Source organism: Nicotiana tomentosiformis, chromosome 8, assembly GCF_000390325.3.
Source record: "Nicotiana tomentosiformis chromosome 8, ASM39032v3, whole genome shotgun sequence".
In the NCBI taxonomy this organism is placed as follows: domain Eukaryota; kingdom Viridiplantae; phylum Streptophyta; class Magnoliopsida; order Solanales; family Solanaceae; genus Nicotiana; species Nicotiana tomentosiformis.
In genome coordinates this window covers 127,435,044-127,462,852 of record NC_090819.1, presented here as the reverse complement: position 1 = coordinate 127,462,852, position 27,809 = coordinate 127,435,044, and positions in this window count along the sequence as shown.

Here is a 27,809-nt window from a genome sequence, read left to right as displayed (position 1 = left end):
TATTTTCTACCAGTAGAGATCACATAATTTAATTAACAGGGGTCCCTATTATGGAGTTAATTTCGAAATTAGAAATTAATTTCTACCATAATAAATCATGAATTATTCCACTAAAAATTCGTAATTGCACTCCGTAGTTCAATTTCAATTTTTTTTTCATAAAACCTTATTTAACTCCCCATGTTAAGATTCGGATACTAATCAATCAAATAAAATAACTCATAATTTAATTTATTGATTACTTCCTTTAGACATTTGCTTAACTTATTTCATGTGTCGGATACAAAATTCACCGGTCGGGTTTACAAAAGAAAACATATAAGCTTTCATAAAGGAGTATCATCCATCTAAAAAATCAAGACATGGATTCTATCAACTAATTATTACTTCGACAATATGTATTATTATTGTCCAATTTACCAAGCTTATTGGCCCACGAAAGTATCTCGCCTTTTAATAAATTTAAATAATAAATAACTGATGGTAGGCTATAATCCCGTATTTTAGTAACTTATTACACTCTAATTCACTGCACTTTACTTGTGCTAAGCTTTAATTAGTAGTGTTTTACACTTATTTTGTATTTTATGCCGTGTAAGAGTAATTTTCAAGTTATGTAGATGTTGTGGAGCTAATTCGAGCTATTTGGAACTTTGAAGTCTAAGTAGAAGACCAAGAAATTAAGTCGGGATCACGCTCGAGGGTCGAAAACCAAGTCTGAATATCAAAAAATAAAAAAACGAATTCACTCTGAGAAAATTATACTACCGCCCTGCGGACCTCATAGCGCTAGTGCAATTTTCCTGCAAAGTGAAAAGAACTCAATTTCAGGCCAAATTTACATTGTCGCGCCGCATGGGGCAGCGCGAGGCGTGAGGCGAAGCGCGGTAGTGCAAAAAGTGGCTAGAAATTATTTTTTGACACATTCTAGAATTCCCCACATGCGATGTGGTGCGGCGCGATAGCACAAAAATGTTAGAGTGACTTCTCATTTCCGCTAAAAAGGGTATTTTCGTTCGGAGTTTATTTTGGGGGCGACTTAAATACACCAAAACACCATTTTAGATGGACTTTTGACACATTTTCGACCTAAGGGGGCTTGGGAAGAACACAAGTACAAGGATTTCATCATTCCTTCCTCACTCAAGATCCGGGTTTGGATTGAATTTATGTTTTCCTATACTTTAGTTATATTTGTGAAGAACTTCTCCATGTTTATGTAGTAGTTCCTTTTGGGTTTTGATGGATTTGGTGTATTGATGATTGTTTGTGGATTATAACTCTATTTTTATGTATTTGAATCATTTTGAAAGATTTAATTGTTGCACCTATATTCAATAGTTCATGTAATCGAGAGGCATAACTTGTGATATCTTTGCATTATATTATTGGTTGAGTTCATAGATTCTTCTAAGTAATCGAAGGAGGCTAGTTGAATCATTAATTAAACCTAGTTAGGAGAATAATCGAAAGAGGTTTTTCTAAAGACCAATTCACTACGCATTCTTGCACATTTTCACAGTACTTAAATTGGTTCATCTCATGAGGAGTTTTTACTAAATGTTTGAACTAATAATAGAGTGAATTCGAGAGACTCACTTGAATACTATAAGTGAATTATCTAGAGTTAGATCCTGAACAATTATCCTGCACCTATCATGTCAAAACCCTATCCTTTCCCACTAATAACCTTAGTTTCTTATTCCTTGTGTTGATAGTCACTAGTCAAAAACTGTAGATTTTAGATTCTTAGTTAAATTTTATTATTAATCACATAAATCTCAACTGTTGATCCTCATGGATAGCAATCAAGCTAGAAACTACGAGAATACTATTTAAATTCAATCCCTGTGGACACGATATTATACTATACTATCTTTGACTTAGCGAGCACAATTTAAGTATGCGTTTTGCGCTCGTCAAATTTTAGTTCTCGATTACATGAACTATTGAATATAGATGCAACAATTAAATCTTTCAAAATGATTCAAATACATAAAAATAGAGTTATAATCCGCAAATAATCATCAATACACCAAATCCATCAAAACCCAAAAGGAACTACTCCATAGACATGGAGAAGTTCTTCACAAATATAACTAAAGTATAGGAAAACATAAATTCAATCCAAACCCGGATCTTGAGTGAGGAAGGAATGATGAAATCCTTGTACTTGTGTTCTTCCCAAGCCCCCTTAGGTCGGAAATGTGTCAAAAGTCCATCTAAAATGGTGTTTTGGTGTATTTAAGTCACCCCCAAAATAAACACCGAACGAAAAAATACCCTTTTTAGCGGAAATGAGAAGTCACTCTAACATTTTTGTGCTATCGCGCCGCACCACGTCGCATGTAGGGAATTCTAGAATGTGCCAAAAAATAATTTCTAGCCATTTTTTGCACTACCGCGCTTCGCCTCACGCCTCGCGCTGCCCCATGCGGCGTGACAATGTAAATTTGGCCAGAAATTGAGTTCTTTTCACTTTGCAAGAAAATTGCACTAGCGCTATGAGGTCCGCAGGGCGGTAGTGTAATTTTCTCAGAGTGAATTCGTTTTCTTATTTTTTAATATTTAAACTTGGTTTTCGACCCTCGAACGTGATCCCGACTTAATTGCTTCGTCTTCTACTTAGACTTCAAAGTTCTAAATAGCTCGAATTAGCTCCACAACATCTACATAACTTGAAAATCATTCCTACACGGTGTAAAACACTACTAATTAAAGCTAAACACAAGTAAAGTGCAGTGAATTAGAGCGCAATAAGCGATTAAAATACGAGATTATAGCCTACCATCAATGACACACACAACTAATAATAATTATATCAAGATTAAGAGTATAAGTACATTGAATGGACTAGAGAAATTATATTATTAAGTTAGTATAAAATACTTATCTCTACTTGATTCGTTCAATACATAATAAATGTACTAGCACAAGAAGTCGGAATTAAACCATTCCCATAATCAAGATAAATTATATTTAATCTTATGCTACAACCATTCTGATGGTTTGTCCAATTCCATCATTAGAATGTGAACATAAACTTTATGACTTATATGAACCGATGATTTAATCTTCCATATATAAGCTAAACTCTATACACAAAATCATCTACTATATAAGCAAAGGACACATAGACAAACACATGATCTATTTAACATAAAAACTTTACTGAATTGAATAAATAAATAAATAATTATTCCATAAGAAATACTATAATAATACGCATGGTTTATAGTATATCCTAACTATCTCCGACTTAGACTCATAATCATGCGTCTACAATTCTAACACCCATTCCGTCTACATGCCTATCAAAAGTCTTCTGTGGCAAGCTCTTAGTAAACGGGTCCCCCAAGTTGTTCTCTGATGCAATCTTGGTGACTACTACATCCCCTCTTTGCACTATCTCACGAATTAAATGATATTTACGCTCAACGTGCTTTGCTCTTTTATAGTTTCACGGCTCTTTTAAATTTACAACCGCACCACTATTATCACAATAAAGTGTTATTGGTGCTTGAATTGAGGGAACCACTCCCAACTCTCTTAGGAAGTTCCCGAGCCAAACCGCCTCTTTGGTTGCCTCAGAGGCTGCAATATATTCGGCTTCCATGGTGGAATCAGCAACACAAGTTTACTTGATGTTCTTTAACTTATGGCTCCACCTCCCAGAGTAAACACATTTTAGGAGGTAGACTTTTTAGAATCTCTATCTGATTGGAAATCTGAATCAGTGTACCCAATAGGCAGAAGGTCATCCAAATGGTAGACTAGCATATAATCCCTAGTCTTTTTCAGGTACTTGATTATATGCTTAACCGCTGTCCAATGCTCTCTCCTAGGATTAGACTGAAATTTTCTAACAACGCCCACGACAAAGCAGATATCAGGTCTAGTACATAACATGGCATACATCAGACTCCCCACAACAGATGCATAGGGGACCCTCCTTTATCTTCTCTATCTCTTCATCAGTTTTAGGAGACTGATCTTTGGATAGAGAAATTCCATGCCTGAAAGGGAGAAATCCTTTCTTGGAATCATGCATGCTAAACATGGAGAGTATTGTATCAATATAAAGAGCCTAGGATAAGCCTAATATCATTTTCTTGCGATCTCGCAAGAGCTTGATTCTAATGATATGAGCCGAGTCTCCCAAATCTTTTATATCGAAGTGCGTGGACAACCACTACTTAACTGAACCCAACTTTCCCACATTATTAAAAATATTAAAAAAAACCACTTTATCCTCATCTCACTTCTTGTATACACAAAACTCGTCAAGACATTGATCAAAATCAAAAATTTTAATTGCCTTGTCAAAATAAGTGTTCCATGCCCTAGATGCCTGTTTTAGTCCATAAATGGACCTTTTAAGCTTACACAACATATGTTCCTTTCCACTTTCCACGAAATCATCTTGTTGCATCATATAGATACACACATCAAGACTTCCATTAAGAAAGGTTATCTTGACATCCATTTGCCAAATCTCATAATCATAATGGGCAGCAATGGATAAGAGAATCCTAATAGACTTAAGCATGGCTACCGGCGAGAAGGTTTCCTCATAATCAATCTCTTCTTTCTGAGTAAACCATTTCGCTACAAGCCTTGCTTAAAAATTTTGTACATTTCCGTCTACACCTCTCTTTTTCTTATAGATCCACTTGCATCCAATGGGTTTGATCCCATCAGGTGGTTTTATGAGATCCCAGAGTTGATTAGAGTGCATAGACCCTATCTCTGATTTCATAGCAACAACCTACTTATCAACATCTTTATCATGTAGTGCTTGGTTGTAATTGACAGGTTCGGAAGTTGGCTCCTCAGGGATCCTATCATATGATTCTCCCAAGAGCGTATAAAAAACTGGTTGTCTTATTTCTCTCCCACTACGACTATGCACTACATTAGTTGCAACTACACCATTATGATCTTGTGGTTCATCCACATCATTTTTAGGAACTTAAGTCTCCATGCTATCCACAGGGATATCAACGACTTCATCATGTTGTGCAATTTGCTCAACACAATTCCCACTACTTTATGGCAGTATGACTTCAGGCACTTTCTCTTGCGCGACATCAAGTCTATTGACATTTCTCCCACTACTAAAATGCAATGGCATATCAAAATTGACTTCGGGGGTTTGCATCTGGTCGTTTTGTTTTTCAGATGATTGAGTTTTCATTAATTTGCTAAGTTCCTATAAAACAAGTTTACTTCTAGGAACATGGTTCATCAAGTAGTCCTCTTCAAAAAAACTTGGCATTTGTGCTAACAATTACCCTCTTTTCTTTAGGACAATAGAATAAATCGCCTTTCGTATCTTTTGGATAGCCCACAAACACACATACATCCGTTCTCGCCTCCAATTTATCTATTTTCCCTTTTAGCACATGTGCCGGAAAACCCCAAACTCGAATATGCCGCAGACTAGGCTTGCGCGCAGTCCACAATTCTATCGGGGTCAAAGGTACTAACTTTGAAGGAACTAAATTCAGAACATAGTTTGTTGTTTCTAAGGCATGTCCCCAAAAGGATGAAGGCAAACTAGAATAACTCATCATTGATCTAACCATTTCCATAAGAGTCATATTTCTTCTTTCAGCTACACCATTTTGTTGTGGTATTCCAGGTGCAGATAATTGAGAGGTAATTCCACATTATGATAAGTAACTAATAAATTCTGCAGGGAGGTACTCCCCACCACGATCAGATCGTAGTGTCTTTATATATTTATTATGTCGCTTTTCATTCTCTGTCTTAAATTCTTTGAACTTTTTAAAACATTCAGACTTTTGACCCAACAAATAAATATATCCATACTTTGAGTAATCATCTGTGAAAGTCACAAAATACTCAAAACTACCTCTTGCTTGTACATTCATTGGACCACACAAATCAGAATGAATTAACTCTAATTTATCACTTGCTCGATTTTCTTTTGAGCGGAAATTTCGTTTTGTCATTTTTCCTTCTTAACAAGATTCACAAGTTGGTAGTGCCTCCACTTTTAATGAACTTAAAGGTCCATCCTTAACCAACCTTGAAATTTTGTTTAGATTTATATGACCCAAACGCAAGTGCCTTGAATATATTTTACTCAATTCGGAAGAACGTTTTCTCTTATTTGGTAAATCAATATAATTCATTTCTTTAGGTTGTAATGGCTTAGGTACAAAATCAAGAATAAAAAGACCATTAATCAATGTATCCGAAGAGAGATAACATTTATTATGACTAATAATGGCACTACCCAAAATTCAACTAGTCGTGAGGGCACCTAACCCAACCCGCTAGGTAAGCAAAATACCAACTATCCAATTCCAATAAAATTAATAGGGCAATTAATTAAAAGAAAATATTTAAAACTAATACTTTTCCCCAAGAATTGGTAGTACAAATCATGAGCTTCTAAGAATATAGTTTACAAAGCTGGTATGCAATAATACATTATCTGTTTGAAAAGTACATAAACAGAGTTTCATGAATCTAAGGCTACCATGAACAAGAGACAGCTACAACCGGAACGCAGGTACATCTTTAGATCCAGCTCACAACGAACGTAACAACATCTGCACGCGAGGTGCAGAAGTGTAGTATGAGTACAACTAACCCCATGTACTCAATAAGTAACAAACCTAACCTTAGGTTGAAAGTAGTGACGAGCTTGTACCAAGGTCGGGTCCCAACTTCAATAACCAACAATAGTTCATAACAACTTACACAAGTAATACCAAAAGTGACTCAATAATCAAATGCTCAGCAAAAACATGATTTCTGAAAATAATTCTGCCTTTCAAGTACATCAATGAAAACCCAAATCGTTTATCGGAGTTTCCAAAAATATGAATAAGTTTGAAAACAATAATTTTCCCAAAATCCTTTCAATAGTAATAAGATGTTTTATTTTTCTTTCCAGATAACCTGTGTGAAACAAATGCATCACTATGCCCATCTGCCAATATGTGTGAGAAATCATGAATGATGTAATATCGTACAGAATGAGGAAAAATATATTTCTATGCATGTATGTCATGTGTGCATGTCAATGCAATATATCTCAGAGATGAACTCATATGCATACTCTCAGAGTATCAATTCTCTCAATCCTCCCCATCACTCAGTCCTCACAGTCACTCAGTCCTCCCAATCGCTCGGCACTCGTACTCAGTAGGTACATGCGCTCACTGGGGTTGTGTACAGACTCCGAAGGGGCTCCTTTAGCCCAAGCGCTATAATTTGCACGGACAACTCACGTGCTATAGTATCAATATATGTATCCGCACGGACAACTCACGTGCTATATAGTTAATCTGGCTTGCTGCAGCGTGCAGCCCCATCTCATAATAATAAAGTATATAAAGCCAATATGGCCTGCTGCGGCGTGCAGCCCCATCCCATAATTATCCTCACAATCAGGCCCTCGGCCTCACTCAATCATCAATCTCTCCAGTCGCTCCCTCATGGGCTCACAATGTCATGAAAATAGCCCAAAAATGATGATATGATGTATCAATAAATAACAACAGATACTGAGATATGATATGTAATGACATGAATATGACTTAGTATAAATTTTCAATTTAAAACAAATAATTCACACCAATATGACCTCTATGGGTCCCAATAATACTAGCACATAGACTCAACATAATTTTTAATATGATTCTCATATCAATAGATCTAGTACGTAGAGATTTTTTTGACTTCAGATAAGTTCAGGTAACTACACAGTACCACAGGAATAACGGAGTCACAATTCACACGGTGCATGCCCACACGCCCGTCACCTAGCATGTGTGTCACCTCAACACCAAACACATAACACATATAATTCAGGGTTCATACCCTCAGCTCCAATATTAGAGGAGTTAATTACCTCGAACAAGCCAAATTCAATACCGAGCAAGCTGTACAATACTCTAGAAATTCCATTATGTGCGTATCAACCTCCGAACGACTCAAATCCCGATGATTTCCTTGAAAATCCATCGGTAATAAGATCGCCGCAAATTGAGCTTTCTTAATTCAACTCTTTAGTGATATTAAAAACTCCCACTACTTTTACAACTTCAATCTACATCAACATATTTCAATTCGACCAATATTAGTAAACAAATTTTCAGATTTGGTCATTTAGGCATTTTATCAAACACCTAGTAGGCATACATTTATACATTTCTTAACCATAGAATTAGTTCTTCAAACTACCATCACTTACCAACAATTCATCCCACAATCATTCTTTAACAACTTATAATCCTAACATCACATGTGTGACCAACCATTCTCACCCAACCAATAAAATTCCATCAAATAATCACCTTTCAATTTTTACAATGGGTATTCATTTAAATTGAGAATTTATGGCTTCCAATCACTATACCATGAGTTCCAATACTTGATTTATACTCATATTTCCATAATAAATCCATACATGTATACATAATACTCTCACACCCAAGAATCATACTTCTTATGACCTACTTTTAATTCAAATCCCGAAATTGAAAACAAGGGTATGGAACCTTACCTCTTTGATGAAGATTTTGTAATTAGCTTTCTTGATTCGTAGAGATTGGTGCAAAATTGGATGATTAGAATGTTAGGTTTACTCCTTCTCTCTCTAAAATGCTCTTACAACTCTCTAAAATATCAGGTTTTAGCTCAAAAATGACTAAACCACTCTCCCTACCCGACCCTGGGTGTATTAAATGAGCTCCTACGTGCGCGGCCGCACACCTGGGCAAGTGGCTGCGCACCTGAGGCAGAAAGTCTCAAATATGCACGGTCGCGCATCTGGGCGGGCAAATGACACAGGTCCAGAATAAATGTCCATATCTTTCTGTATACATATCCAAATGACAAACAGTTTGATGTGTTGGAAACTACACTCAAAGGGATTTAATTTGATAGGTTATACACCATATAACTCTTTATATCTTTAGAGTTATGCTCGTTTGAAGTTGCATCTTGTGCAAACTCACTTGAAACTTTATCCCATCATATAATTTTCAACTTGACTTAGCCTTAGGGCTCTTCTTAGACCATAAACTATTCTTAATGTACCTCATACATATATTATTATGATCAATTGATATCATTCAAATTATCAGTCTTGTTCATACCTGAATTGATATAATTAGCACCCGTCGATCTTCTTAATGGTCTTAAAACACTTTGAAATTTTTTGGGGTGTTACAAATAACATATTTATCAATATCATAAAAATTAATGTCATAACCATCTCTCATAGCACTAGAAACCGAAATTAAATTCCTTCTAACGGAAGGTACATATAATGTGTCTTTTAAAGCTAATACTCTATTACTACCAAACGAAATACTAATATTTTCTAATGCTAAAGATGGGGCTGCCGGACCATCTGCTTGATAAACATTGATTTCTTCTCTACTTAAACGTCGCGTCACCTAAAACCCCTGCAAATAAGTGCATACATGATTCGTGGCTCCCCAATCTACACACCATGACATGGTAGAAACAACCACTAAAAGAGTTTCAATGACAAGTATATGTAAATCACCTGGTTTATTATTCAGCTTGGCCAGGTAAGTAGGAAATTGCTTCTTATGATGCCAGACTTCTTGCAGTGATAGCACTTGCCCTTAGGCTTTTTCACACCAGCAGTTGCGCCATCAACAGAGGGTTTTTGAGCCTTTTTCTTCTTCTTCCCGCCTCTCGGCTTAGAATAAGAACCTATCTCAAAATTCAGTGCCACTGGAGGAGCTTGTTGCTTGATAATAGTATTTGCTGACTGCAGCTCGTTCAACAATTTTGCAAGTGAGAAATATATTTTGTTCATATTATAATTCAGGCAAAATTGCCGAAAACTGTTAGGCAGAGTATGCATGATCATCTCAACCTGTGTATCCTTATCAATGTTAGCTCCAAGGACCTCCGGTTCATTCGGAAGACTCATCTTCAGAACATGGTCCCTAACAGATGAACCTTAAACCATTTTGGTGTTCAAAAGAGCTTCATGGCAGTCTGCTTAGCCACACGATTCTCATCTCCAAAAATCTCTTTGAGATTTTCCAGAATGCCATAAGAAGACTCCATAGATTGACCTCAACATGCCAAATTTCAGGTCAATCGGAGTCCGTCAACATATTGACCTCCGATTTTCTGGCCAATTCGGCCAAATAGTAGCTTGTGTTTTTCTCGGATTAACGAAATTTTTAGATTATTCTAATCAAATATCATCAACAATAAGCAGGTATTACATGATTTTCAGAATAATCAAAATTCTCAAAACAAATATTCATGCTCAAAACAGTGCAGTTTTACATCAAAACAATCTTTGCATGTAATTTAATACTTGCATATTTACATGATGCTCCTTTTCATGTACATCCTAATTATCTAATTAGACGTGAGTAGGCTTTGATACCAATTGATGGATTATATATCGCAGTGGAAGCAATTTTAGTATCATATTCACGTATAAATTAAACAATTAGAATATACGGAGATTATACGAGTTACCTCTTGAAGCATGAATAAAGCAGATTAATCTCGGTCTCCAGTTGCATAGTAGCAAGGCCGAAAAAACATTCCACAGTCTTCTACTGTATTACCCAAATAATATCCAAAAAGAGAGAATTTCTGGTGGGCAAAATTTCAATGCAAAAACGAGAGCAAAAACGGCCAGTCGTATATGGGATATATATAGCCACATTTTTAGGTTAAAACCCTTTTTCAAAACCTGTTAGGTTTTCTTCTTCCACCGAGGAAAGGTTTCCTTTATTTCCTATTATTTAGGCACAGTAGGGAACACATAGTTTAATTAACAAGGATCCCTATTATGGAATTAATTTCAAAATTTGAAATTAAATTCTACCATAATAAATCACGAATTATTCCACTAAAAATTCGTAATTGCACTCCTTAGTTCAATTTTTAAATTCTTCCATAAAACCTTATTTAAATCTGTCACGGCCCCATTTGTTTCCTCCGTAGGACGTCATGATGGCACCTAGTCTCTAAGACTAGGTAAGCCTACAAATTTGCGAAATCAATGAATAATGAACTGAACTCCAATCTCAACTAATGATATATAAATATAAAGCTTCCATTCAATAATTACAACTTCCAAAACCCGGTGGAAACAAGTCACAAGCTTCTAATAGAAATACTAAATACCTCTATACATCAAGTCTAAGGAGAATCAGGGAAATAACATAATAAGGATAGAGAAGAACTCCGAAGTCTGCGGACGCTGGCAGATATACCTTGAAGTCTCCACGTGCGATCCAACTCACTGGTATCTGGTCTGCTGGGAAGAACCAGGATCTGAATAAATAGAGGTACACAACAGGGGAACTCCCGAGGTACCACCTCGTAGTCCCAAATGTAAAGATGCAGTATATGGGAATCTCCTGAGGAACCGCCTCGTAGTCCCAAAGTAAATATGCAGTACAAGGGAATCACCTGAGTAAACGCCTCGTAGTCCCAAAGTAAATATGCAGTACAAGGAGATCTCCCGAGTAAACGCCTCATAGTCCAAAAGTAAATAAGCAGTACAGGGGGATCTCCCGAGTAAATGCCTCGTAGTCCCGAAGTAAATATGCAGTACAGGGGAGTCTCCCGAGGAACCACCTCATAGTCTAAAAGTAAATATGCAGCATGTAATCGAAGGAAAACACAAATTTTCAGCAAGAATCTTACAGTTAAAGATTTAATTAGATCAAGAAAAGCAGGTAATTCAACTAAGCATGTTGCATAAATTGCAAGTAAGAGTTAAGGCACGTAGACATGCGATGTTAGACTAAACATGATCACTACATATGCTAAGGCAACTCAGTTAATGTATTATAAAAGAAGACAACTCAGTTAATGTATTTTAAAAGATAACAAATAAGTAAAAACCAATTTTTTTCATAAATCGGCCTATGTACGTACTCGTCACCTCGCGTACACGGCGCACACATATCACAAATTGTTACAACAGTACCAAATCCTATGGGGATTTCCCCCACACAAGGTTAGACATGTCACTTACCTCAAATGTTGCTCAATCAATCAGTAAGAATGTCTTTCCCTCGATTTTCCGACTCTGAATGTCCCAAATCTAGCCAAAAGAAATTTTATAACATGAATACGATTACAAGAAACTAATTTAAATCATAAATCTACGACTTTAGTAAGGAATCAAAAAATCTCCCCAAAACGTCGACCCAGACCCACATCTCGGAATCGGGTAAAAGTCCAAAAATACAAACACTCATTCAACCACGAGTTCACCCATACCAAAATTACCAAAATCCAACACCAAGTCGCCACTCAAATCCCCAAATTACACTCTCCAAATCCCTAGCCTTAAACTCCCACATTCCACCTTAAACACACATAATCTAGGTAGGGAAAACAACGGGGAAACAAGATTATTGATCAAAATAAGAACAAGAGACTTACCTCAATAAATTCATCGAAAATGCTCTCAAACATTGCCCTAGACCGAGTTTGCAAAGTCCAAAATGACAAAAATCACGAAGCCCTTCGATTTTAAATACTGCCCAGGCTTTTCGTACTTGCGGAACCGCTTCTGCGGCCCGTGATCCACTTCTGTGGAATCAGCTCTTGTCACCCATTCCGTTTCTTCGGTTCAAATCCCACTTCTGCGGGAGCACATTTGCGCAAACACGTCCGCTTCTGCGGACAGGCCTTCCCATACTAGTCCGCTTCTGCGACCAATCTTCCGCAGAAGCGACTTCGCCCCTGCGGTCTTCACGTCGCATCTGCGAATACTGGCCAAGTCCCCCAGCCCCGCATCTGCGCCCAATTGCTCGCTTCTGCGGGCTCGCACCTGCAGTCAATCTTACACAGGTGCGATTACACCAGAACCAGCCCAGCACTAGAAAATCTTCTAAGTCCACAAATGATCTGTTAACCATCTGAAACTCACCCGAGCCCCCCAAGACCTCAACCAAATATACCAACCAGTCCTAAAACATCAAACAAACTTAGTCGAGTCTTTAAATCACATCAAACAATGAAAAAAACATGAATTATACATCGATTCAATCCTAATGAACTTCAAAGTTTCAAACTTTTACATCCGACGTCGAAACCTACCAAATCAAGTCTGATTGACCTCAAATTTTGCACACAAGTAATAATTGACGTTACGGACCTATTAGAACTTCCAGAATCAGAATCTAACCCCGATATCAAAAAGTCCACTCCCGGTCAAACTTCTCAAAAATTATCCTTTTTCCAACTTTCGCCAATTAGTGCTAAAATGATATACGGACCTCCAATTCAACATCCGAGCATGCTCCTAAGACCAAAATCACCCTACGGAGCTATAGGAACCATCAGAACTCCATTCCGGAGTCTTTTTCACATAGTTCGATCTACTGTAAATTCCTATGACTTAAACCTCCATTTTAGGGACTATGTGTCCCATTTCACTCTGAAACCAAAACAAATCCTCCCGGCAAGTCAAAAAACCCAAAAATAAATTAGAGGGAACAGTAAATAGGGTTCGGGGCTAATTTCCTCAAAACAATCGGATGGGCCGTTACATCCTCCTCTTCTTAGAACATACGTTCGTTCTCGAATGAGTATAGAGACAAACCTGAAGTGGTGAAAAGATGAGGATAACTACTGCGGATATCATACTCGGTCTCCCAAGTCCCCTCCTCGACCTGATGGCCCCTCCACTGCACCTTCACTGACGCGATGTTCTTCGACCTCAACTTTCGAACTTGCCTGTCCAAAATGGCCACTGGCTCCTCAACATAAGATAAATCATTATCCAACTGGACTGAGCTGAAGTCTAACACATGAGACGGATCGTCGTGATACTTCCAGAGCATGGAAACAAGGAACACTAGATGAGATGCAGACAGACTAGGTGGCATTGCAAGTCTGTAAGCCACGTCTCCAACCCTCTCAAGAATCTCAAAAGGCCCGATATACCTAGGGCTCAACTTGCCCTTCTTTTCAAACCTCATAACACCTTTCATTGGAAAAACCCAGAGTAAAACCCGCTACCCAACCATGAATGCAACGTCACAAACCTTTCTATCCACATAACTCTTCTTCCTGGACTGGGCTGTACGAAGTCGATCCTGAATCAATTTAACTTTCTCCAAGGCATCCTGAACCAAGTATGTACCCAATAGCCTAGACTCGCCTAGCTCGAACTAACCCACTAAAGACCGGCACCGTCTACCATACAAAGACTTATACGGGGCCATATGAATGCTCGCCTAATAAATATTGGTGTAGGCAAACTCTGCAAGTGGAAAGAACTGATCCCAAGCACCCCCAAAATCAATCACACACGTACGAAGCATATCCTCCAATATCTAAATAGTGCGTTCGGATTGTCCGTCCGTCTGAGGGTGAAATATTGTACTCAACTCCACGCGAGTACTCAATTCACATTGTACGGCTCTCCAGAACTGTGATGTAAACTGCATACCCCGGTCAGAGATGATAGATATCGGTACGCCATGAAGCCTGGCAATCTCGTGGATGTAAACCTGAGCCAACTGCTCCGAAGAGTAAGTAGTAACCACAGGAATGAAATGAGCTGACTTGATCAATCTATCCACAATCACCCAAACCGCATCGAACTTCCTCTAAGTTCGTGGGAGCCCAACAACAAAATCCATAGTGATCCTCTCCCATTTCCATTCTGGAATCTCCATCTTCTGAAGTAATCCACCCGGTAGCTGATGCTCATACTTCACATGCTCACAATTTAGGAAACAAGATGCATATTCCATTATGTCCTTCTTCATCCACCTCCACTAATAGTTCAGCCTCAAATCCTGATACATCTTCGCAGTACCTGGATGAATAGAGTACCGCGAACTATGAGCCTCCTGGAGGATCAACTCACGCAAACCATCTACATTAGGCACACATAGCCTACCCTGCATCCGTAATACACCGTCATCTCTAATAGTGACTTCTTTGGCATCACCGTGCTAAACCGTGTCCTTAAGCACAAGCAGATGTGGGTCATTATACTGACGATCCCTGATGCGATCATAAAGAGAAGACTGAGAAACCACACAAGCCAAAACTATGCTCGGCTCGAAAACATCAAATCTGACAAACCGGTTGGCCAAGGCCTGAATATCCAAGGCTAAAGGCCTCTCCGCTATAGGTAGATATGCTAAACCGCCCAAACTCTCTGCCTTGCAACTCAAGGCATCGGCCACCATATTGGCCTTCACGGGATGATAGAGAATGGTGATGTCATAATCCTTAAGCAACGCCAACCATCTCCGCTGCCTCAAGTTAAGATCCTTCTATTTAAACATATGTTGTAGACTCCGGTGGTCGGTGAAAACCTCACAAGGAACACCATATAAATAGTGCTGCCAGATCTTCAAGACATGAACAATAGCTGCTAACTCGAGGTCGTGGACAAGATAATTCTTCTCATACACCTTCAACTGTCTAGACGTGTAGGCGATCACCCTACTGTCCTACATCAACACCGCACCGAGACCAATGCACGACGTATCACAATAAATCGTGTAGGACCCCGATCCGGTAGGTAACACTAATATTGGGGTTGTAGTCAAAGCAGTCTTGAGCTTTTAAAAGATCTCCTCACACTCCTCGCTGAACGGAGCACCCTTCTGGGTCAATATGATCATAGGTGATGCAATAGATGAGAAACCCTCTACAAATCGACGATAATACCCCGCCAAGCCAAGAAAACTCCGGATCTTCGTAGCTGAGGATGGTCTGGGCCAACTCTGCACCACTTTAATCTTTTTCGGGTCTACCTTGTTCCCCTCATTCGATACTACATGACCCAAAAATGCCACTAAATATATCCAGAACTCACACTTCGAAAATTTTGCATACAACTTCTTCTCCCTCAAGGTCTGAAGCGCACACCTCAGGTGTTGCTCATGATCCTCCCGACTCTGGGAGTACACCAGAATGTCGTCAATAAAGACAATGACTAAGGAGTCAAGATAGGGCTGAAATACATTGTTCATCAAGTGCATGAATGCTGCTGGGGTGTTGGTCAGCCCAAAAGACATCACAAAGAACTCGTAATGACCATGTCGTGTCTTGAAAGCAGTCTTCGGGATATTTGGATGATAGCCTAAACGCAAGTCGATATTAGAGAACACTCTAGCAACGTGAAGCTGATCAAATAGGTCATCAATACGTGGCAAGGGATACATGTTATTCACTGTAACCTTGTTCAACTGGCGATAATCAATACACATTCGCATAGAACCATCCTTCTTCTTAACAAACAAGACAGGAGCACCCCATGGGGACACACTGGGCTGAATGAAGCCCTTGTCGAGCAACTATTGTAACTATTCCTTTAACTCTTTCAACTCTAACGGGGCCATACGATAAGGTGGAATATAAATGGGCTGAGTGCCTGGTAACGAATTAATGCCAAAGTTAATATCTCTGTCGGGCGGCATGCCCGGAAGATCTGCTAGAAATACGTCTGCAAAATCCCTCACTACTGGAACTGACTCGACAGTAAGAGTATCAACACTAACATCTCTCACATAAGCCAGATATGCATCACACCCCTTCTCAACCATTCGCTGAGCTTTAAGAAATGAAACAACCTTGCTAGGAACATGATCCAAGGTACCTCTCCACTTTAGTCGTGGTAGACCTGGCATAGACAACGTCACCATTTTGGAATGATAATCAAGGATAGTGTGATAGAGTGACAACCAGTCCATGCCCAAAATAACATCGAAATCCACCATAATGAGCAATAATAAATTGGCCCTGGTCTCAAAACCACTAAGAACAATCAAACACGACCGATACACGGTCAACAACAATGGAATCACCCACAGGTGTAGATACATAAATAGGTGAACTCAGAGAATCACGGGATACACCCAAATACGAAGCAAAATAAGATGACACATAGGAATAAGTGAAGCCTAGATCAAATAAGACTTATTCATCTCCATGACAGACCAGAACAGTACCTGTGATAATAGAATCTGATGAAACTGCCTCTGTCCTAGCAGGAATGGCATAATATCTGGCCTGGCCTCCCCCTCTAGGGCGACCTCTACCTGTCCGACCTCCACCTCTAGCTGGATGTGCAGGTAGGGTGGTAGCTGGTGCTGTAATCATAGCCTAAGGACTCGGTGGAGCACGCGGTGCCTGAGAAATCTGTGGAGGTGCACCCTTCCTGAATCTGGGGCAATCCCTTACCAAATGACGAGTGTCGCCACACTCAAAACAAGCTTTCGGAGGACGTGGCTGCTGCGACTGGCTCGGGCCTGATCGATTGGCCTGACCATTGGAAGCACCTCGTACAGGAGGCACACTAGACACTGGCGGTGCATAATAAGGATCCTGGGGCCTAGTAGTGGCCGGGGAACCGCTGGCGGCTAGAAGTGCTGAATCAACAGGGCGACCCATATAACCTCTACTTTGACGAGCTGTAGCTGGGGCACGAGTACCACTGTAAGTACCAGACTCTCGAGACCTCTTGGCCTCTCTCTCCTCTCTATCCCGAGTCAGCATACCCTCTAACCTCCTAGCAATCCCTACTACCTGCTGGTATGTAATATCCATCTCTAACTCGCGGGCCATGCTCAATATGATACTGGTGTTGATCCTCTCAATGAACCGATGAACCCGCTCTCGAACAGTAGCGACCAGGGCTGGTAGATGCCTGGCCAAATTACTGAATCGGACCACATACTCTGACACGGTCATAGCACCCTGGCTCAAATGCTCAAACTCCGCGCCCCAAGCATCCCTGAGACTATGGGGAACATACTCCCTCAGGAACATATCTGAGAATTGAGTCTAGGTGAGTGAAGCTGCCTCAGCTGGACTATCCAACTCGTATGTACGCCACCACTAGTAGGTCACTCCTCTAAGCTGGAATGTAGTGAAAGAAACTCCACTAGTATCCGCAACACCCATAGTATGGAGGATACAGTGGAACTCTTCAAGAAAACCCTGGGCATCCTCTGACGCCAACCGTGGTACTTCTTGTACCTCTCGAGCCTGAGCTGCTCTGCCTCAGAAGCTTTTGCTCTAACCTCGGGCTGAATTGGAGCTACTAGCTGTATCGGTATGATCTCTAGATCCTGGTCTACCTGAACCCGCTACTCTGGGGTACTGGCGACGGGAGTCTGTGCTGCTCCCCGGCCTGAGATATGGCAGGAGCAATAGGTATCAATCCTACATGAGCCAAGGTGCTGAACATGCTCAGAAACTGGGCTAGAGTCTCTTGGATAGCTGGTGCAGTAACATGCGTCTCGGGTACCTATCCTCCAACTGGAGCTACTGGTGGCCCCTCTGTAGTAGCTCGTGCGGGTGCTATGGCTGCACCGCGTGGACGTTCTCGGCCTCCACTCCAGCCCCGGTCTCTCGCGGCTCTAGCAGGGGCGCGGGTGTCTGATCGTCTGATCTAGCTGTACGTGTCCTCACCATCTGTGAGAGAATAGAAAAATAGAAGTTTAGAGTCCGAAGTTAAAATCTCGCACGATAAGGAATCAAAGAAGGTGAAAAGTTTCCTAACAGTTCCATAGCCTCCCGAAGATAAGTATATATGTCTCCGTACCGATCCGCGAGACTCTACTAAACCTGGTTGTGACTCATAACACCTATGAACCTAGTGCTCTGATACCAACTTCTCACGACCCCATTTATTTCCCTCTGTAGGACGTTGGGATGGCACATAGTCTCTAAGACTAGGTAAGCTTACAAATTTGCGAAATCAATGAATAATGAACTGAACTCCAATCTCAAATCATGATATATAAATATAAAACTGCCATTCAATAATTACAACTCTCAAAACCCGGTGGAAACAAGTCACAGGCTTCTAATAGAAATACTAAGTGTCTCTATACATCAAGTCTAAGGAGAATCAGGAAAATAACATAATAAGGATAGAGAGGGACTCCGAGGTCTGCGGACGCTGGCGGATATACCTTGAAGTCTCCGCGTGCGGTCCAACTCACTGGTATCTGGTCTGGTGGGAAGAACGTGGATCTGCACAAAATGATGTGCAAAGTGTAGTATGAGTATGCCACAACGGTACCCAGTAAGTACCAAGCCTAACCTTAGTAGAGTAGTGACAAGGTCAGGTCAGGGCCATACTTGTTTAAAAGGAAAATAAGGCAGAAAATATAATAATATTTTGAAATGACTGAGAATTTAAACAATAAGAAGTTTCGAAAAATATCAGCACAATAATTAGAGGTACATAGCAGGGGCACTCTCGAGGTACCGCCTCGTAGTCCCGAATGTAAAGATGCAGTACATGGGGATCTCCTAAGGAATCCCCTCGTAGTCCCAAAGTAAATATGCAGTACATGGGGATCTCCCGAGTAAACACCTCGTAGCCCCAAAGTAAATATGCAGTACAGGGGATCTCCCGAGGAACCGCTTCGTAGTCCCAAAGTAAATATGTAGCAGATAATCGAAGGAAAACACAAATTTTCAGCAAGAATCTTACAGTTAAAGTTTTAATTCAAATCAAGGAAAGCAGTTAATTCAACTAAGTATGTTACACAAATTGCAAGTAAGAGTTAAGGCACGTAGACATGCGATGCTAGACTAAACATGATCACTATATATGCTAAGGCAACTCTGTTAATGTATTTAAAAAAAAGACAACTAAGTTAATGTATTTTAAAAGATGACAAATCAGCAAAAACTAATTTGTTTTTTCATAATCAGCATGTGTACGTACTCGTCACCTCGCGTGCACAGCGCTCACATATCATAAATTATTACAACAGTACCAAATCCCAAAGGGATTTTCCCACACAAGGTTAGACAAGTCACTTACCTCAAATGTCGCTCAATCAATCGGTGAGAATGCCTTTCCCTCGATTTTTCAACTCTGAATGTCCCAAATCTAGCCAAAATTAATTTCATAATATTAATACAATTGCAAGAAACTAATTTAAATTATAAATCTATGACTTTAGCAAAGAATCATAAAATCGCCCTAAAACGTCGACCCGGGCCCACATCTCGGAATCGGGTAAAAATCACAAAATACGAACACCCATTCAACCACGATTTCATCCATACCAAAATTACCAAAATATGACACCAAGTCACCACTCAAATCCCCAAATTACCCTCTCCAAATCCCTAGCCTCAAACTTCCACATTCCACCTTAGACACACATAATCTACGTGGAAAAAATAACGGGGAAACAAGATTATTGATCAAAATAAATACAAGAGACTTACCTCAAGAAACCCCTTAAAATTGCTCTCAAAAATCTCCCTAGACCGAGTTTGCAAAGTCCAAAATGACAAAAATCACAAAGCCCTTCGGTTTTAGACACTGCCCAGGCTTTTCGCACCTGCGGAACCGCTTCTGCGGCCCGTGATCCACTTCTCCAGAATCAACTCTTGGCACCCATTCCGTTTATGCGGTTCAAATCCCGCTTCTGCGGGTGCGCATTTGCGCAAACACATCCGCTGCTACGGATAGGCCTTCCCACACTCGTCCGCTTCTGCGACCAATCTTCCGCAGAAGCGACTCCGCCCCTGCGGTCTTCACGTCGCATCTGTGACCACTGGCTAAGTCCCCCAACCCCATATCTGCGCCCAATTGCTCGCTTTTGTGGGCTCGCACCTGCGATCAATCTTGCACATGTGCGGTTACACCAGAACCAGCCTAGCACCAGAAAATCTTCTAAATCCAAAAATGATCTGTTAACCATCCGAAACTCACCCGAGACCCCCGAGACCTCAACCAAAAATACCAACCAGTCCTAAAATATCACACGAACTTAGTCGAGTATTTAAATCACATCAAACAATGTTAAAAATACGAATTATACATCGATTCAATCCTAATGAACTTCAAAGTTTCAAACTTCTACATCCGACGTCGAAACCTATCAAATCAAGTCTGATTGACCTCAAATTTTGCACACAAGTCATAATTGATGTTACAGACCTATTCCAACTTCCAGAATCGGAATACGACCCTAATATCAAAAAGTCCACTCCCGGTCAAACTTCTCAAAAATTATCATTTTTTCAACTTTCGCCAATTAGTGCTAAAATGACCTACTGATCTCCAATTCAACATCCGAACACTCTTCTAAAACCAAAACCACCATATGGAGCTATAGGTACCGTCAAAACTCTATTCCGAAGTCGTCTTCACATAGTTCGAACTACGATCAATTCCTATGACTTAAACCTCTATTTTAGGGACTATGTGTCCCATTTTACTCCGAAACCAAAACAAATCCTCCCGGCAAGTTACAAAACCCCAAAATAAATTAGACGGAACAGTAAATAGGTGTTTGGGACTAATTTCCTCAAAACGACCGGCCGGGTCGTTACAAACTCCCCATGTTAAGATTTAGATACTAATCAATCAAATTAAATTACTGACAATTTAATTTATTGATTACTTCCTTTAGACTTTCGCTTAACTTATTTCATGTGTCGGATACAAAATTCACTGGTCGGGTTTACACATGAAAACTTATAAGTTTTCATAAAGGAGTATCATCAATCTCAAAAATCGAGACATGGATTCTATCAACTAATTATTACTTCGCCAATGTGTATCATTATTGTCCAATTTATCAGACTTATTGACCCACGAAAGAATATCACTTTTTAATAAATTAAAACAATAAATGACACATACAACTAATAATTATTATATCAAGATTAAGAGTGCAAATACATTGAATGGACTAGAGAAATTATTTTATTCAGTCAGTATAAAGTACTTATCTCTACTTGATCCGTTCAATACATACAAAATATACTAGCACAAGAAGTCAGAATTAAACCATTTCCATAATCAAGATAAATTATATTTATTCTTGTGCTACAACCATTTCATCATTAGATTGTGAACATAAATTTTATGACTTATAAGAATCGATGATTTAATCTTCCGTGTATAAGCTAAACTCTATACATTAAATCATCTACTATATAAGTAAAGGACACACAGAGAAATACATGATCTATTTAAAATAAAAGCTTTATTGAATTGAATAAATACATAAATAATTATTTCATAAAAAATACTATACAATACACATGGTTTATAGTATATCCTAACAGTTAGAGTATTTATAACAACTGAAACCCACAACTAGCTTCTATTTGTGTGCACGTGTCCAAACCGAGTCTCGCACTGTCACTCTGCCATCGTCATTCTCGTCCCGCTGAACCTAGGTTCTTATATCAGTTGTTGGGCTCAACCAACCTAAAATACTTTTAACATAGTGTGATATTGTCCATTTTGGACCAAACGGACAATAGTAGATTTTGTGGTAAATTCTATATACTAATATAAGATTCAACGCGACTCTATGATTAAGAAGAGAAGACTTTATAACCGATAGGTAAATCATATCTCTTAGATTTTGCTTCAGTTCTCGTGATGTTTAAATGAATGATCGTCACTCTAGCTTGGAAGGAAAGGACCAAATAACAAACTAAATAATTACAAAAATTCATAGAAGAGTGGTTGGTGGCTTGGCGAACTGTGGATAAGATATCTTATTACTAAACTACAAAATGGATCTGTGAAGTACAAAAGCATTTTATCGAGTAATCTTTTCTTAAAGAATAGGAGAAACAAATCAATATAATGATGTCAAGTGTTACAATAAAAATTATTAGTTAGGTTAATTAATAATTAGTTACTCTTTTTTATTTTGAATTAAAAATAATTAAATATCTATATTTTTTAAAGAAAACTATTATAAAAAGAAAAAATATATATAAATAAATAACTTTAATGTAGAAATATATAAAATGATAAGACTAATTTGTTTTTTGAGATGAGAATGTTTTTGAATAATAATTCATATGGTCATGCTATATGGATAAGATCATGTAAATAAAAATATTATATTAAACAAAAGACAAAAGCACAAAATAAGTTCAAGAAATAAATAAAATATAAAGATATAATTTAACTTATTATCTAGTAATTTTAATAAAAAATTAAAATTTCATATTAAATACAAACGGGGAGAAGAATTTCATTTAATTTCTTACTGAAAATAATGCAAAAATAATAATAATTATAATTATTTATAGATTTAGGACATATAATAAAAGAACTTCTATGTTTAACCTTTGAACTAATTCAACACCATCCATTTAGAAAAATAATACAATAATACTCATATTATAGATAAACACTAATTGAAAAAAATTAAAATATTGTAGAACAAAAACTAATGTATAAAAAGGATAGTAGATATAATGTAATTATATCCACATTTTAAATTTATTTGATAAAATTAAGTAAATAAATAATATTTATCGATAAATTTAAATATCAAAATAATTTTAAAAAGTCATACAAGATAAAGTCAAGTTAAATTTCAAGAGTAATACGAAATTATATTTATTGTATTATATTAAACTGGTAATTTATATATCAATTTAATAATATTAAGTAATGGATAATACAATTAAATATTCAAGGAACAAAAAAATGAAATATAAATTTGTAAGAAAATATAAAAATATAAGATTTATAATTAAAATTATGATGAGAAAAGTCGTACATATACACATAACTAAAATTATAATAAGCAAATAGTCATAAAGGACAAATACTAAAAATAAAATAAAAAAAGCAATAGCGTAAAAATATATACTAATTAATTTTTCATGAAGGAAATTTTAGTTAATAAATAGAACTCATAATTTTATATGATTAATATTTTGTTAAATTATCCGTGCATCACGAGGTTATAACATCAGTGTTAGGAAATACGAAATAAAAACGTTTTCCAAAGCAGATGATGTTGCCAGGACTCAAATCGGAGACCTTTCGATGTGTTAGACTGACGTGATAACCAACTACACCACGACACTTTCTTGTGTGTCTTCTTGTGTATTGAAATAACGTTCAATAAGATTTCGTTTTTGTTTTAGATGATAATGGACTTAAAACTAAATACCATATGCTATTTGTACAGACAGGGTTCTTCATCACTAACAGTATGGGGTGAAATCAAATACAGGCAAAAGATGAGTCAGCAAATAACTGACATCGGATACGAAGGATGTAACCGGTACAAAATGAATTTCGAAGAGAGCATAGCTGATAACAAAGAATTCAAAGATTAGACATCGGGTAGCATAACCGTCACAGAGAATACCTGCATTCAAAGTCGGTTGTTATAAGCCCATCAATGCCGTTTTTATTCTCATTCAAGACGAGCTTGATTTTAGGATCTTGTCCCCCTAAGTATAGGCTATAAATAATAAGATTAACAACCATTATAGGACACGAAAAGTTCGGCACACAAAAGTTATAATCTATTATTTTACGCCCGATCTAAACAGTTTTATCATTGTTTTTACTTTTGCTCTCGGAAAGATCGAGTTCAGAGTCAGACTTGTTATCTCCTTTAATTTTAGTCGTTAATCATATTTTTGTTCCTATTTCTTTATTGTTTTTTGGATCAAATCAAATCACTTATCTATAAATCACGTTATAAATTCAACTGTGACTAGAATAAACAAGAGAATTCTAACAATGATAATTATAAAGACAAGAACGATGAATTATATAGTAGAATTTTAAGATGTGTGAGTATGACTTTTTAGCTGCCAAACAACCAATGCATTATGATAGTGCTGTCCATTCAACTATTTACCATTGTTATTGCGATTTAAAAGTCAAATGGACATGTTTGTCTTCAATAGAACACACCTTGAGTATTTAATATGTGAAGAATTTGTTCCCTTATTGATGTTCTTTGCAAGCAATAAATAACAGAAACGAGTGCCTAAGTCATAAGTGAGCCCAACAAATTGATTTGAGAGGCAGCCCATTTACGACTTAGTATCAGTTTTATAAATAACAGAAACGGGGAGCAGAAGGAAGCTTGATTATGGTAATTTTGTTACACTCTCCAACCACCTCTCTTCGCCTTTCTCTCTATAACATCTTCTCTTCTTCTACTTTTCCACGTGAATGTATGAGCTAGATAATAATCAATATTGTAATTCAATCATTTGATTCATTGATTAATAAAAGTCCATGTTTCTACTTGTTTTTCTTCAATTTCTTCTTTACAATTCTAGTACATTACACTCTGCTTGGTTAGTGTGTATTAATGTCATCTCAAGGACATTGCACTTCTCGATGACTCTCAAGTATCACCAGCTCATCATCCTTCTCCTTCAATTTATCACGAAGGGCCTGCAAATTGCCACCCTCATCAAACCCGCCAACGAAACTCGTGGTACTTGCCGCGGTACTCAAAATATTTGCATTGCAACCTTGCAAATATTGCCTTTTGCTTCTCCTCCCTTCAGGCGCTTTCAATCTCCAAGATCATGGTCTGCAATCATAAAAAGAAAGAAAAAGAAGGAAAGCAAAAATGAGAACGCCCCCGCTAACAAAGGCAAAGCACTAAACAAAATTTTTTGAACATAACAGACAGAAAAAACCCTAAAATACATACCTTGAGAGCAAGGCCGGATATGCTCATCGACAAGGTAACATCATCCAGCTCTTTGAGGGTTTCGCCCTCCACGTCGGAGAAAAGGGGGCCGAGGGAAGGAACTACGTTCTCCGTATTCTTCTATAAATCACGATCCATGGGGATCATAATGGTCCACATAGATTCCTCTAGCCTCACCTTGATCTGGGTAAACCCTTCCTCCACCATCCTCACCTCTACAACGTCAATGTCTTAACCCGACTGGTAGCATTCTTCGGCAACACCTTTGCCTCTTCCATTTGCTAGCGAAGAAGTATCATCAGCCGATTGCGAGGTCGATGGCCCCTCTTGCCGCAAAGTATCAGAAGTCTTCGGTTTCCGTCATCGCATAAGGGAGAGATACACCTTCGTCGGCCTTCGCCGATCTCGGAAACTCTGACGCTTGCCTGACATCGTCTTCTATGACAATAGTCGCCGTCTCACGAAGCGTGAAGTCATCTATCACCGAGTTAACGGCCGGGGCAACCCCGTCGCCCACGTCCACTGATCTCATCTTGCGAGGCATCATGCCCCATCACCTTGCAATGACTCCTCCTCCTCCTCGTCTATGAGACGATACAAGGGAGAAGTTGAAGTTTCCGCTGCCGAAGTCTCCACAGATAAAGAGGGAGTTGATGTGGAAGCAGCAGCAGGCGGACCGAGGAATGACCAGAATCAGTTGCGGTTGTAGAAGGGGGAGAATCGAAGAGGCGGCAGCTTTTCTCTTACGAAACACAGGTGCGGGAGCTCTCGACCTCCTCGAGGACCCCCTAGCTGAAATTAAGGGAAGCACAAAAGGATAAGAGAGTTAGCCAAAACAACCACATAAGAGAAATAACCAACAAAACAAAGACAAGAGTAACTTACCAATCGAAGGGGGAGTCGGCCCAAACCTCTTGAAGAAGCCCGGCCACTCGCTAATTCCCGGGATGTGAGGGAGGAGGTGGCCGACCCAACCAGAAATCTCATCGACCAAAGAGGGAGGCGAGGTCTTGGCTACATAAGAAAAGGACAAGGGGTCAGAATCCACAACTAAGCAAAGTAAACCAAGTACCTACGTGAAAGGGAGCGAGGAACTTACGAGTGCAATTCCAAGCTTCAGGGATGTCGTCGACGTTGGCTACCACGTCTTCAGTTCAAACGAAGAAGAAGTTGAGCCAAAACTAGAAGTTAGCCTTATCGTCCATCTTCACCACCAGGAATTTTCCTCCTCGGTGGTGGTTATTCAGCATCGTCCCCTTATAAAAGCTGGGGGCGAAGAGATGCATCAAATGTCGAAGTGTGATCTCGACTCCGGCCAACTCAGCGAACATGGTGAGCATCCTTATGAGCTTGTAAACATACGGTGCGAGATGAGCCGGGAAAATGACGTAGAAGCAACAGAATTCCTCCGCCAGCGGGAGGAGAGGAAAATTGTAGCCGACATGAAATGGGTAGGCATATAATGTGCAATACCCAGGACGGTGGTGCTGCACCGCATCCCTCCCGTAGGGGATCAATTTGACGTGGTCGGGAAGGTCGTACTTTGCTTTAAGCTCTGACAAATCGGCCTCCTTCATCGCCAATTTAAAGATTTCGGGTTCAGCTTTGGGCAATTTCGAGAAATCAGACCTGACATCGGGGTTGCAAGGAACTATCTCTTCCACAGTCGGGAAGCTTCCATCCTCTGTGGCAGTTGGAACGTTCTCCGCATAAGGAGGAAAGAGAATCGCCAGAAGGACCGGGTCACTACCCTCTCTAGGCCCAGAAGGCACGTTAGACATATTTTCAACAAAATAAAGGAAGATATCAAACAACGGAGAATCGAAAATGATAGAGATCATTGGAACAGGAAGAAAAAATGCACAACAATAGAGGATGAAGAAGAAGGTACAGAGTTTTGGTGCAAGGATTTTTCAAAGGTTGAAATTATACCCGCACACCCTTATTTATATAAATTCAAGCGTCGAAACCAAGAAATTGATTCATCATTACCTAGAACAGCAACCGAAGCGGCAGATTCAATCAAAAGATGCACGTGAAACGAAGCAACGCATTAAGAAAATGCGTTATAATGACGCATGGAGTCACCCTGATTCATGGATCGCACAACTCCAGAGTTTGTGGTTCACAAAGGGCCACGCTGCCAACTCGCCCCAATCATCACGACCCGGTCAACTCGTCCAATCATTTCGACCGCAGTAAACAGAATCTGCTCATCAAGCCCGCCTGAGGCCGGCCTCAATAAGCGGAGGGACTAATTGTATGGGTCAAAATCTATCCTAGAATATTTAAGATAAAATAAAACTAAAGAAAGAGTACCCGAGTCGTCATCAGTCGAGGTCGACT